This window comes from Protopterus annectens, chromosome 3.part0 (assembly GCF_019279795.1).
Source record: "Protopterus annectens isolate FY-2018-M chromosome 3.part0, PAN1.0, whole genome shotgun sequence".
NCBI lineage: Eukaryota > Metazoa > Chordata > Ceratodontiformes > Protopteridae > Protopterus > Protopterus annectens.
This window is the reverse complement of record NC_056731.1, coordinates 1,048,132,885-1,048,145,392: the sequence shown is the minus strand read 5'-3', so window position 1 is coordinate 1,048,145,392 and position 12,508 is coordinate 1,048,132,885.

The window sequence follows — 12,508 nt, the reverse complement described above, 5'->3', positions numbered from 1 at the left end:
TTCCAATAGCTCGGTTTATGACTTCAACCATGATGGACTCCATGGCCTTGCAGATCATACTTCAAAGGCATACTGGACTGTACTTCCCATGGTGTGTTGTTTACCAACACTTGTGTGGAGTGCCATATGTTGCTGTAACACATTCAACGGTTCCACATCCTGTGTAGGGAGGGAGGTTCAGCTGACCGTTCAGGTGCAGGATCTGTTTGTTCTGTAGTTTATGCAAGACACATATTGGGAATCAATGTAGTCCACTTGATGCCATGCTTTTAGTATTGGGGGTAGCTGTTCATCCATTCTACATGTGATATCTCCTGGTATGATGATATGGACTATCATCGGTGGGAGGTGGGTATGTATATATGGGCCTGTCTGTCAGGATGTCGGCATTGCCAGTTGGGTGCAGTTGCCCCTGATTCATGACATATATGTGTGCACATTGCTATCTATGACATAGCTGTCGGAGGTGTCATGATTCAGTCTGGACTCCTTCTCAGCTACTCTGTACAGAACACCAACAAACCTGAGCACTAATCCCTGTTATACTCCTTTACACACTTAACACCCTACTGATCCTTTGTCATCTGGCTACAGAGTATGTCATGATGATATCCTGGCATGTCCAGGGGTCGGCTTTGTGTGCACTCTCCAGTCCTGCTGTTGAATATCGTGATGTAGACACAATGTCACATCTGCCTCATGTACACAGACAACACCCTCCTCCTCACAACAAACCCAGATATATGTGTGAGATGCACCTTTAGAGACATACAGGATGCTGAACTCTCTCGACCCATGACTGGCATAGTCTATCAGGTGGTGAAGATAACCACACACACCACATATTAGTCTCACATATCCTCTGGCGACAGCACTCAAACCACATTATCACACATACACATACTCGGATGCTGTAAATGAACTCTGCCTAAGCAGCAGAGACCTCCACAGCAGGCACACACACAACTGCTACCCCACTACAATATCCACATCTCACATAGTTCACAATGTCAGTGTGCCACACAGTCACTTCCCTTTGGGCTAAACAACACACATAATACACTTGTGATAGGTGACTCTTATTGCCAGACACACTGACGTACCACTCACCAGCCCATTCAAAGGAATTGTCCCTTTGTGCTGTCTGTCGTGTGCCAGGATCTGCCGCATAACACATGCAGTCAGGTCACTACAAAGCAAGTACAGGATTGGCACCATCATTGTCCATGCTGGTGCGTAAAACCTCAGACATAACTCCCTGGACCACAACACATGATACATGGAGGAAGAGTGTCATCATGTAGCCCAGGCCAGTATGACCCTGACCTTGTCTAGCATCTTACACCCACCAAGTATGATGTCACAGTATACAGAAAAAACATATCACGTTTAACACTTGGCTAACAGATTGGTGTCATTCATAGGGGATACAGTGTCTGTCAGCCTGAGGTGACATGCTCAACATGCCACATAGCTTCACTATGGACAGCTTGCACCTGTCACCCTTGGACCTTTGAATGCTGGCTAAGGCTCTTGCTACCACCATAGTGCATTTGTTGAGCAGGGCTCAAAAGACAAACCGACCTACATAGACATTACAGGTTAAATAACACTAAGGGTAATGCTGCTCAACACCAGATGTGTTACCCTCATATTGCGGCCACTCAGGACTCCCCTCAGTATGGGGGATAGCAATATATGTGCACTAACAGATGCCTAGTTCAGGGTCACATATGCACACCAGCACTACCAGGTTATGTTTCTTACCATGCTTTCTGACCACAGGACTTGGAATGGACAACACAAATAGGGGGTGTATCCATATTCATCACAGATACACACAACGCCGGGTTAGTGGCACTGCACTAAGCATCACAGACCATACATATACAACTACCATTGTGCGAAACTGCCTTTCAGTTTGCTGCCTACTACAGACCACCCTCCCATACTCAGGAACCACACTTGGCTTTCCTGGGAACAGTGGAGGATATGATGGTCTCCACAAACACCATTATATTGGGTGACATCAGATACACGAATATTGACTGGGGATACTACTCAAGCCGCAACAACCTCACTCTACAGTCGCTACAATTTGTAAATTCATATGCTATGGCACAACCAGTCACCACAGCCACAAAGGGGAATACATATTGGACCTTATCATCACCACCATGGGGACTCTATGTTCCACACAAGCAATATACCCCTCATTGTTAAGGTCGGAACATACATTTATCTCACTGGACATACATATACACTCCACACACCCATCCTGGGTAATCTTGGTGAACTTCTGATGAGCCAACGTCTCACTTCACCAAAGCAAGGTGGTATCCTTCAGAGACCCTGAGACAGTGTCAAATACAGCTCTGACTGCTGAATCCTTTACATACACATTCTATGGACTCCTAGTGGACTGCATGGATTGTGCTACCCCAAATAACAACAAGACGCACTCCTCCAATGGCAGAGGACCTGTCTGGTAGACACCAGCCATTAATAAGCTGTACAATGTCAGGAGGAAGCTACTACATGATAGAGCACAATCCCAGATGGGAAAGGCATCTGTGATCTGTACTAGCAGACAGCTATGATCACTCATGTACTTATCTAAGGTCTTCTTCTCACGGAAAATTGCACCAGACATGTAGGACTATCACAAGGCCTTCGTCAGTTATGTCAGGAACCTAGGTGGACACTCATTGATATGCTGTGAGTTACTGCATACTGACTACACTTACCCTGAACCCACTGGCATAGCCAACGTCCTGGCAAACAGGTTCAGTGCAGATGTCTCCCCCCATCCCCCCTAGGGAGCAACTATCCATCCCAACAGAGTGTAACCTCCCTGACACTACACAGTAACAGGTGAGTGCTGCCCTCCCCAAAGCATACATTACAGCATCAATGGGACCAGTTGGTGTCCTGGCCTGCATCGTACACTAGCTTCATGACAGACGTAACCCTCACATTACATCACTGTGCAATATCGGAGTTACTACAGGATATGTACCCACGGAATGGCGTACAGCGACAGTGGTCCCACTCCACATAGTTGGTGCCGGAACGGACCACAGACAATATTGCCCTATAAGCCTGACTATCCTGTTATGCAAAGATATGGAATGTATTGTCATGGGACTCTTAAATATAGACATCAGGAACCTACAGATACTATGTCCTACACATTTCAGCATTGTTGTGAGCATATCTTGCCTCTTGAACATGTTTGTATTCTTTAGACGGTTAACAGGTCCATCGACACAGGGACAGCTGTACACACAGCTTACCTGAAGCTTGCTAAACCCTTCCACACAATAACCCACTGGGCCATTATGCATAGGTTCACCAGCATCGATATGGACACATATCTGACATGATGGATTCCTACCTGGATCAGGGATAGCACCCACATGGTCAGAATTGCAGGCGCCATGTCTGACTATACACCAGTTACACGTGGCATCCCACAGAGCTCGGTCCTGGGACCTCTCTTGTTCAGTATATATTTGTCTGACATACAGGCTACCACAGGGGGAATATGGCTGACCTTGTTCACACTTGACTGCAAACTGGGGCCATAATCACCTCTCCAGCTGCCACATGCATACTCCAACAGGGTCTTACAGAGATGGATGACTGGTGCCTGAGCCATGCCCTACAGCTAAATGCAATTAGTTGCATAGTCATCCCCTTTGGGAATAACAACATGCCCACACATTAACACATAGGTAGTACTCCATTACATATGGTAGGTGTTGTTAGGTGATTGGGGACATGACTTGTTTGTACTGTTGCCTTTGACATTCACGTTGCCACAGTGGTTGGACAGACCTTCTATATAATCAACCTTATCCCATATGGTTTCACATCTAGATCGAGTGATGTCATTGTGCCCCTATACTAATAACAACCGTGCTTGATTACAATGCCACCTTTGGGGTGTACCTTACCCATCACCTGCAGCAACTGTACTGGCCACAGATACCCAAGCAACAGCCACCCCTCAACAATACCTACGAATCACATATCTCACAAAATCAGTGTGCCTCACAGTCACAGCCCTTAAGGCCAAACAACACACCAAATACACTTGTTATAGGTGACTCTATTGTCCAGCACACTGACGTCCCGCTCAACTGACTGAACAAGGAGAAGGTCACTGTAAGCTGCCTGTCAGGTGCCAGGATCCACCACATAATGCAAGCACTCAGGTCACTCCCAAGCAAGTACAAGTATGACTCCATCATTGTCCATGTAGGTGTGAATGACATGAGACTTACCTCCCTGGACTACAAGAAAAGAGACATTGAGGAGCTCTCTGATCATGTAGCCCAGGCTGGTATGACCCTGACCTTGAGTAGCATCTTGCCCTCACCAAGAATGATGCCAGAGTATAAAAACAAAATGATCAGTTTCAACAATTGTCTAAAGTATTGGTGTCATTCAATGGGGATCCAGTGTCTGTCAGCCTGGAATGACATGCTCAACAAGCCACGTTGCTTCACTAGGGTCGGCTTGCACCTGTCACTCTTAGGCTTTTGTATACTGGCCATGCCTCTTTCCACCCCCATAGTGCATTTTTTAGGCTCAAAGTACAAACCCCACCTCCATAGACACCAAAGGATACAAAATCCTAAGGTAATGCTACTCAATGCCAGAAGTCTAAACCTCAAGACACATGCACTCAAGGCTCTCCTCAGTATGGAGAATATCGATGTCTGTGCAGTAACAGAAACCTGGTTCAAGGATCCTGAGAGCACCCCAGCACTACCAAGTTATAACTTATACCATGCGTTTCAGACACAAAACTTGGACCGAAGCACAAAAGGAGGGGAAGTATCTATATTCATCAAAGATACCTACACCTCCAGGTTAGTGGCACTGCACGAAGCATCAGAAACCTTCCATGTGCAACTAACAGTGGGCCAAACTGCCTTTCAGTTTGTAGCCTGCTACAGAACACCCTCCCTATTACAGGAACCCCACTTGGTATTCCTGAGAACACTGGAGAATATCAAGGTCTCTCCTAAAACTATGTTATTGGGTGACTTCAACTACTCAAACATTGACTACGACAACTACTCATGCTCAAACACACTCGCCCAATGGTTCTTTGAAGTTATAAACTGTAATGCGATGGAACAACTGGCCACCACTCCCACAAGAGGGAACAACATATTGGACCTGGTCATCACCAACATGGGGACTCTATGTTCCACACCAGAGGTAAACCCCTCATTGGTAAGATCAGACCATTAACAAATTTCCATGGACATCCCTATCCCGTCCCCACCCCCAGCCAAGGAAATCACTGTAAAGAATTTCTCAAAAGCCAACTTTGCACTTCTCAAGACTCAGGTGGAATCCTTCAAAGCCCACGGGCCAGAGGATAATACAGGCCAATCCGCAGAATTCTTTACAAATGCATTCTATGAGCACCTGCAGGAATGCATGGATCGTGCTATCCCAAATAAAATGAGGACTCACTCCTCCAAAAACAGGACACCTGTTTGGTAGACCACGGCCATAAATATGCTATACAACAGAAGGAGGAAGCTACTACATGACAGAGCAAAATCACAAAAATGGAAGGCATCTCTGATCAGTATTAGCAAGAAACTTCAATACCTCATAAAATCATCAAAGGCCAGTTTCAAAAGGGAAATTGCCCTAGACACTAAAGATAATCACAAGCCCTTCTTTAGTTATGTCCATAATATGGGTGGAAACTCCCAGATATGCTCTGAATTGTTGCATAACAGTACAAAATATAGTGAACCTACAGACATAGCCAACATCCTGGCAGACAGATTCAGCACAAACCTCTCCCCCCCTTCACCCCAAAGGAACAAATGCCTATCCCAACTGAATGTAACCTCCCTGACATCACAGATGCACAGGTGAAAGCTGCCCTCTCCAAAGCAAAAAACACAGCAGCTATGGGACCAGACGCTGTCCCAGGCTGTATCTTACACAAGCTCCAAGAAGAACTGAACCCTCACATTAAGTCACTGTTCAAACTTAGCCTTACTACAGGATATGTACCCAAATAATGGCGTACAGTTACAGTGTTTCCACTCCACAAAGGTGGTGCCACAACGGACCCTGGGAACTATCACCCCATAAGCCTGACTAGTCTGGTCTGTACATCTATGGAGCATATTATCATGGAGCTCATAAACAAAGACATTGGGAGCCTCCAGACACTGGACCATACCCAATTCGGCTTTGTTAAGGGCAGATCTTGCCTCTTAAACCTAGTTGATTTCTTTGAAACAGTTAACAAAGCTATAGATGAGGGCAAGGTAGTCCACACAGCCTACCTGGACCTCGCAAAAGCCTTTGACACAATACCCCACTCGTGCATCATAAATAAGCTTACCAGCTTAAATATCAATCCCTATATCACAAGATGGGTTGCAAACTGACACAGGGATAGAACCCACATGGTCAGAATCGCAGGTGCCATGTCCTAATCCAAACCAGTTACAAGTGGCATCCCACAGGGCTCAGTTCTTGGACCTCTCTTGTTCGGTATATACTTCTCTGAGGTTCAGGCTAACACGGGGGGATTATGGCTGACAAAGTTCACAGATGACTGCAAACTGGGGGCCATAATCGACTCTCCAGCTGACACAAGCATCCTCCAGAAGGGTCTCACAGAGATGGATGTTTGGTGCCAGAGCCACGGGCTCAAGCTACATGCTAAAAAGTGCATAGTCATCCCCTTTGGGAAAAACAAGGTGCACACAAATTACCACATAGGTGGTAATCCATTAAGTACAGAAGTAGTAATTTGAGATTTGGGGACCAATGTAGATAGTAATCACTCCTTTGATAATCACATTGCCAAAGTGGTTACAAAGACCTTCTATATATGCCACCTTATCACGAAAGGGTTCGCATCTAGATCAAGAGAGGTCATTGTGCCCCTCTACTCGTCACTCATCAGCCCCATACTTGAATACAATGGCCCTTTTGGGATGTACCTTACCTGACACCTGCAGCAACTGGAGAGACCCAAAAGTACCTCTCCAAGAGGATCATGGGCTACAAACAGATGTCGTATGCAGCTCAACTAAAGAAACTCCAGCTCTACTCAGTTGCTTACCGCCTACTTAGAGGCGATCTGTGCCTGACATACAAAGCCATGTCAAACCCAGAATTAATGGACATGCTCCACCTCAAAAATCCAAGTCTCTTAGAGATACACGCTCCAGGGACTTAAACCTCAGCACAAGAATAAAAAGGACATGCTGGAGGGACAGATTTATTTCCCAGAGGCTCCCCTCACTCTGGAATAGAATCCCAATTCATATTGGACATAGCCCCTCGCTGACCCTCTTCAAGCCAAATCTGGACACGTGGATGGGGAATCGAAAATTCACCCCTGGGATCTCTTCTGTGTCCCTGCTAGACAGAGGCACAGCAAACTAATCTTAAAGGGTACCTTCTGTAACCTAATTTACAGAGGCACAGTAGACTAATCTAATAGGGAGACAGAAGCCAAATACACTCTGGCTAGGCTTATAAATGCCCTAGGGCAGATAGCCTAGTATCTACCTATGAACTTATGAACCTATACGTTCTGCACCAAGCAGATGTAGGGACTCATATGGATGACCTGCATAGTTCAGATACAGTAACTCCAGCTCTACTCAGTCGCTTACCACCTACACGGATATGATGTGTGCCTGTTGTTTGCAGTAATACCCAACCCAGAATTAATGGACATGCTCCACCTCAGGATATCCAGCTCCCTTGTAGCTACACACTCCAGGGACATATACCTCAGCACAGATGTTAATAGGACATGCTGGAGGGACAGATTCTTATCCCAGGGCCTCCACTCACTCCAGATTGTGATCACAGCTGTATGGGTGATCGTATGTTTACCCATGGGATATCTTCTGTGTCCCTGCTAGACAGAGACACACTAGCCTAAACGTACATGGGCTATCTTGTGTGACCTACTATTCACTGGCATAGTGTAGTAATCTGACAGGGCTGCAAAAGCCAAACACAGTCTGGCTAGGCTTGTACATACCCTAGGGCAGATAGCCTAGTATCGACCTCTGAACCTATGCCTCTGCTTGGGATGCACAATATTTACTGCTGATACTGTTTGCAGGTCTTTATCATCTTTGCTTTTCCAGCTTCAATGAACAACTTAGGTATCTGCAGAACATGTTTGATCATGACAGGGTTCCACTATATTATATAAGTGTCTGTTGTCATGTAACTGTGTGCACAGGGTAGATTGCTGGATAGTGAGAGCTTCCAGGGTTAACACATGCAACTGCCAGATATGTGTGGCCCAGTGCTGTAGTCAGACATGGCCTAAGTGTGTGAGCATGCCCAGTTCAGGCTTTCCATGTTTTGTTGCCTGACATATGTCTCATTTATTCGAGTGTGTGAGCATGCCCAGTGTGACCTTTCAGTATGTTGCGATCTGAAGTCCACTACATTTGTGGATGTGTGTGAACATGACCAATATTAACATTTATACTGTGTGTGTTGGAAGTCAAGTTCTGTTCTTACTGCAGGACTCACCTTTGTGTCATAACTCAACAGGGATTATGCTGTGCCTGCAGGGTTTCCATGAGATAGTTTGCATAAACTTATCAACATTCCTTCATACTGGCTGAACAGTGCAATGCTGTCATGGTTTAGTGGTTCAGTACTTTAACTATGGTGCACAGTATCCTGGGTTCAAGGCCCATCACTGCTTTATATTTCCATACTGAGCAGACCAGACTGCTTAAGGGCCAGTTAAGCAAATATAAGCATGTTGGCTTTTGTTTTGCTATGCCCTACTTAGACCAGGCTTGTCCAACATTGCTGTATATTCACCAACTTTGCTAGACATTGCCCAATATTACTCGACATTGACCACAGTTGTACTAGGTGTGTGCGATTCTGTTTGCATATACTACATGGTGGTAAATGCTGTTTAGCACTACCTTAAATTGCTTGACACATGGCAATCATGCTTCAGGTGGTGCTGCAGGGCTGGCTATGTCAGATGCACATACTACACTCCCTGTACATGTTTGAAGCAGGTAGTGTCAACTTAGGCATCCCTTTTACTATATGTGCAGGTCAAAGAGAGGTATAATTTCCAGGGTTCCTACTGAGCCAGTGTATGTGCTATGAGTTGCCTCTTTGCCAAGGCCAAAGCATACTGGGCACGCCTCCTTCTGCCTACTGGGGCAGGCTCTGGTTGTTCCTCCTCTGAGTCACGCTCTGCCTGTGATGACCTTGGCAATGGTGGGGAGCTGTTTGGGCCAGGCCTATGCTGGTCCTGCTGCAGCTGTTTTTGCAGGATCATATTATGTAGCATAGCACATACCATGACAATTTGGGTACATGTAGTTGGTGAGTACTGCAAGGCTCCACCAGATGTGTCCAGGCACCGGAACCATAACTTGAGCAGCCCAAACACACGCTCGATTACATTTCGTGTTTGTGCGTGTGCCTCATTATGGTGTTCCTGTTCAGGTGTGTGTGCATTTCTGTTGGGTGTCATCAGCCACGGCTCCAGTGGACAGCCAGCATCCCCCACTAGGTGACCATGTGGGATGTCCCCATTGGCAAATGTCTGGTACAGCTGCATCAGATGCCAGATATGGGAATCATGGTAGCTTCCAGGGCAGCCAGCACACACATTCAGTATTATGCCCTGGGCATCACACACACCTGGCAGTTGATGGAGGGGAAGCCCTTGCGGTTAATGTAGGCCCTAGCCCTGCTCACCAGCTGGTGCTTTGATGCGTATGTGCGTGCAGTCTATTGCACCCACTACCTCAGAGTATTCTGCTATTTGCTGGAAGAGATTCATATTGCTGGCCAATACCTCACGAGAATTGGGGAAATATACATGATCACTGACATGTGTTGACATGGCATCCAGGAACTGGTGCAGTACCCTGGATGCTGATGCCTGTGATATCCCCATCATATCACCAGTTGGTCTCTGGAAGGTACCTATTGCTAGTATTCGTAGGCCAACACATACCTTGGTTTCCATTGGAAGGGGTTCCGCTTTGTTGGTTCTGTATGTGAGGCGTGGCCTGCACAGCTCAACAATTTGCTGCATGAGGTCTCTGTCCACTCTATAGCGCTCCACTATCTCCAGCTCATGTAGCCCCTGGTAGGTTACCCTGGGCCTGTACACTCTTCTCCATCTCCTCACTGGGGTTTGGTTGGCAGCATTCCCATTGTCACCACCCTCAGCATGTTGCATATGACAGTTTATGACAGCAATGGCAGCACCTAACATTTCTTTGCTAAGTTAAGCCTTTTCAGTATTCACTTCTCTTAGCTTACTGCAGTGCTGCAGTGTCTCTGACGAATACATGGTGAAAATTTGTTTGCAGAGTTTTAAGTGCTGGGCTGGGCTGGGCTGGTTTACTGCCTGTGTAATTGCCTGATTCTGATTATTTCCACCTGCTAGCTCTGCTGACTCCCTGGTTAACTTCCTATTGTTTGTTGTACTTCCTTTTCCCTTTCCATTTCCTCAGGGGGGCAGCACCGTGCACACTAGCGCAGATGTGTGCACACGTGCTAACACACACGCACACAGGCTTAGACGGAGTTACACTAGCTAATTCCTGCCTAAATGCAAGCACACAAGCGCAAAGGCGCTTACAAGACTTTAAACTGCCCTACACATGCTTAAATGTGCGCACACAAGTGCAAATGTGCTAACACAGATTTAGACAACATTACACATGCTAACTTCTGCTTACATGCGCGCACACTGTCTTACTCAGGTTTGTAGGTGCGCACAAGCACACGTACACGTTGCAAGCATTTTTACAAGAAACTTTTGTGATACCCACAGTGTGCACCTTCTATTTCTTGACTTTAGCTAGGATATCTACTGACACACCTCTTCCACTGATGAGCAACTAACAGCTAACACATGACACTCTGCTCCAATGAGATTAGCTACTGTCATACATACCCCCCCCTCATGATGTCACCTATATCCTACTCTGTCACTCCCCTTATCCTAGTCTTGCACTCCACTGACTGTGCTCATTTGCTATGTAGACTTGGGATTCACTATCCTTACCCTCATTTGCATAGGATTGCCTAATAATGCTTAATTATATCTATTAGACTGGGTTCCCCCCTTAGCAACCCCTACTCTGTAGCCATGTTGTCTTCAGCCTGCCATTGTCTTGCATTGTACATTACAAATATCCATAAAATCCACATTTGTGGGTTTTAATTTTTATTTTTCTGGTTTTTAGAGCGCAGCCTGTTTGCACGGCGCTGCGTTATGCTTAAACATGGAAAATCGGACAAAAAAATAAATACATTTTTTTTTTTCATTTTGCATCAGGAAACATTGCCAATGGCCATATATTTGGCCATTGGCATGCTTCCCCTACTGGATGCAACCTTTATTTGTAGCTGTCACGGCTCAGTTTTGCTATTTGCAGAACGGTACTCAGTTGTCAACTGAGTACATTTCTGCAGATAACACTACTCTTACTCGGACAGGTTTGGGTTTCCTGAATCGCAAATCTACCTCATTTGCATGCCTTTCAGCTGCAGTTGAGGTAATTTGCATGTCCCGGCCCTGTCCGTGTAAGAGCTGTTTTAGGAGCTCTCTTGCACGCCCCTACAGGCTGTTCCTGGATCACTCGTCGGACATGATGGCTGCATGGAGTCTTACTCTACTCTTAGTCTCCGTGCAAGCCATCGTGAATCCGGCCCTACTTCTTTCAGATTGAATAGCAGCCAATTAGCTAGTCCTTTTTGAGATGCAAACAAGTACTTTGTGAAACTGCTAGCATTTAATAAATGAGCGGTGCAAACTGTATCACATAAAATTGCTTATATTAGATCAGAACCTGTTCCTTTACACAATCATTGTTCATTTAGGAGACAGTTTGATAGCATAACATCAAAATGAAGCTATTCTATGAAATGACAAGCTATCCCTAGCCACAATAACATGACATAACATTATAATTATTGCTCCCCCTGAATGACATAAGATAACTGCTCCTCTGCAACCTAATATATTTGATGCCTTAAGTCATTTAGTCTGTGGTCCTTATTAGAAGTGTAACCTACCTACAGCACCTAACATATTAGTTAAGCTTAATGTTAGAAGTAGAATTAGCATTGTGGTTACTGTTAGGTAAAAATGGTATAAATTTAGAGTTATACCTAATACAAACAGAAGTCCAACTGTATCATTAAACATACTGGTTAGCTTGATGGAAATGTTAGGCTAAAGACTGCAATCACTGTGAAACAAAATGCTAACCAATATCATATCAGTAAAGTTTAAACTTAAAATTATGATTGTATTTAGATAAAAAAATGTAGGTTTAGGTTCAGGACTAGAGTCCATCTGTAACCCTAAGGCTATTGTAGTGGATAACAGTATTAGTTTTATAAGTTACAGCAAGGATACATGTAGGCTATGACTTATGAATTAGGATGATTTTTAAAACTGATCTAGGCTTACTGTTAG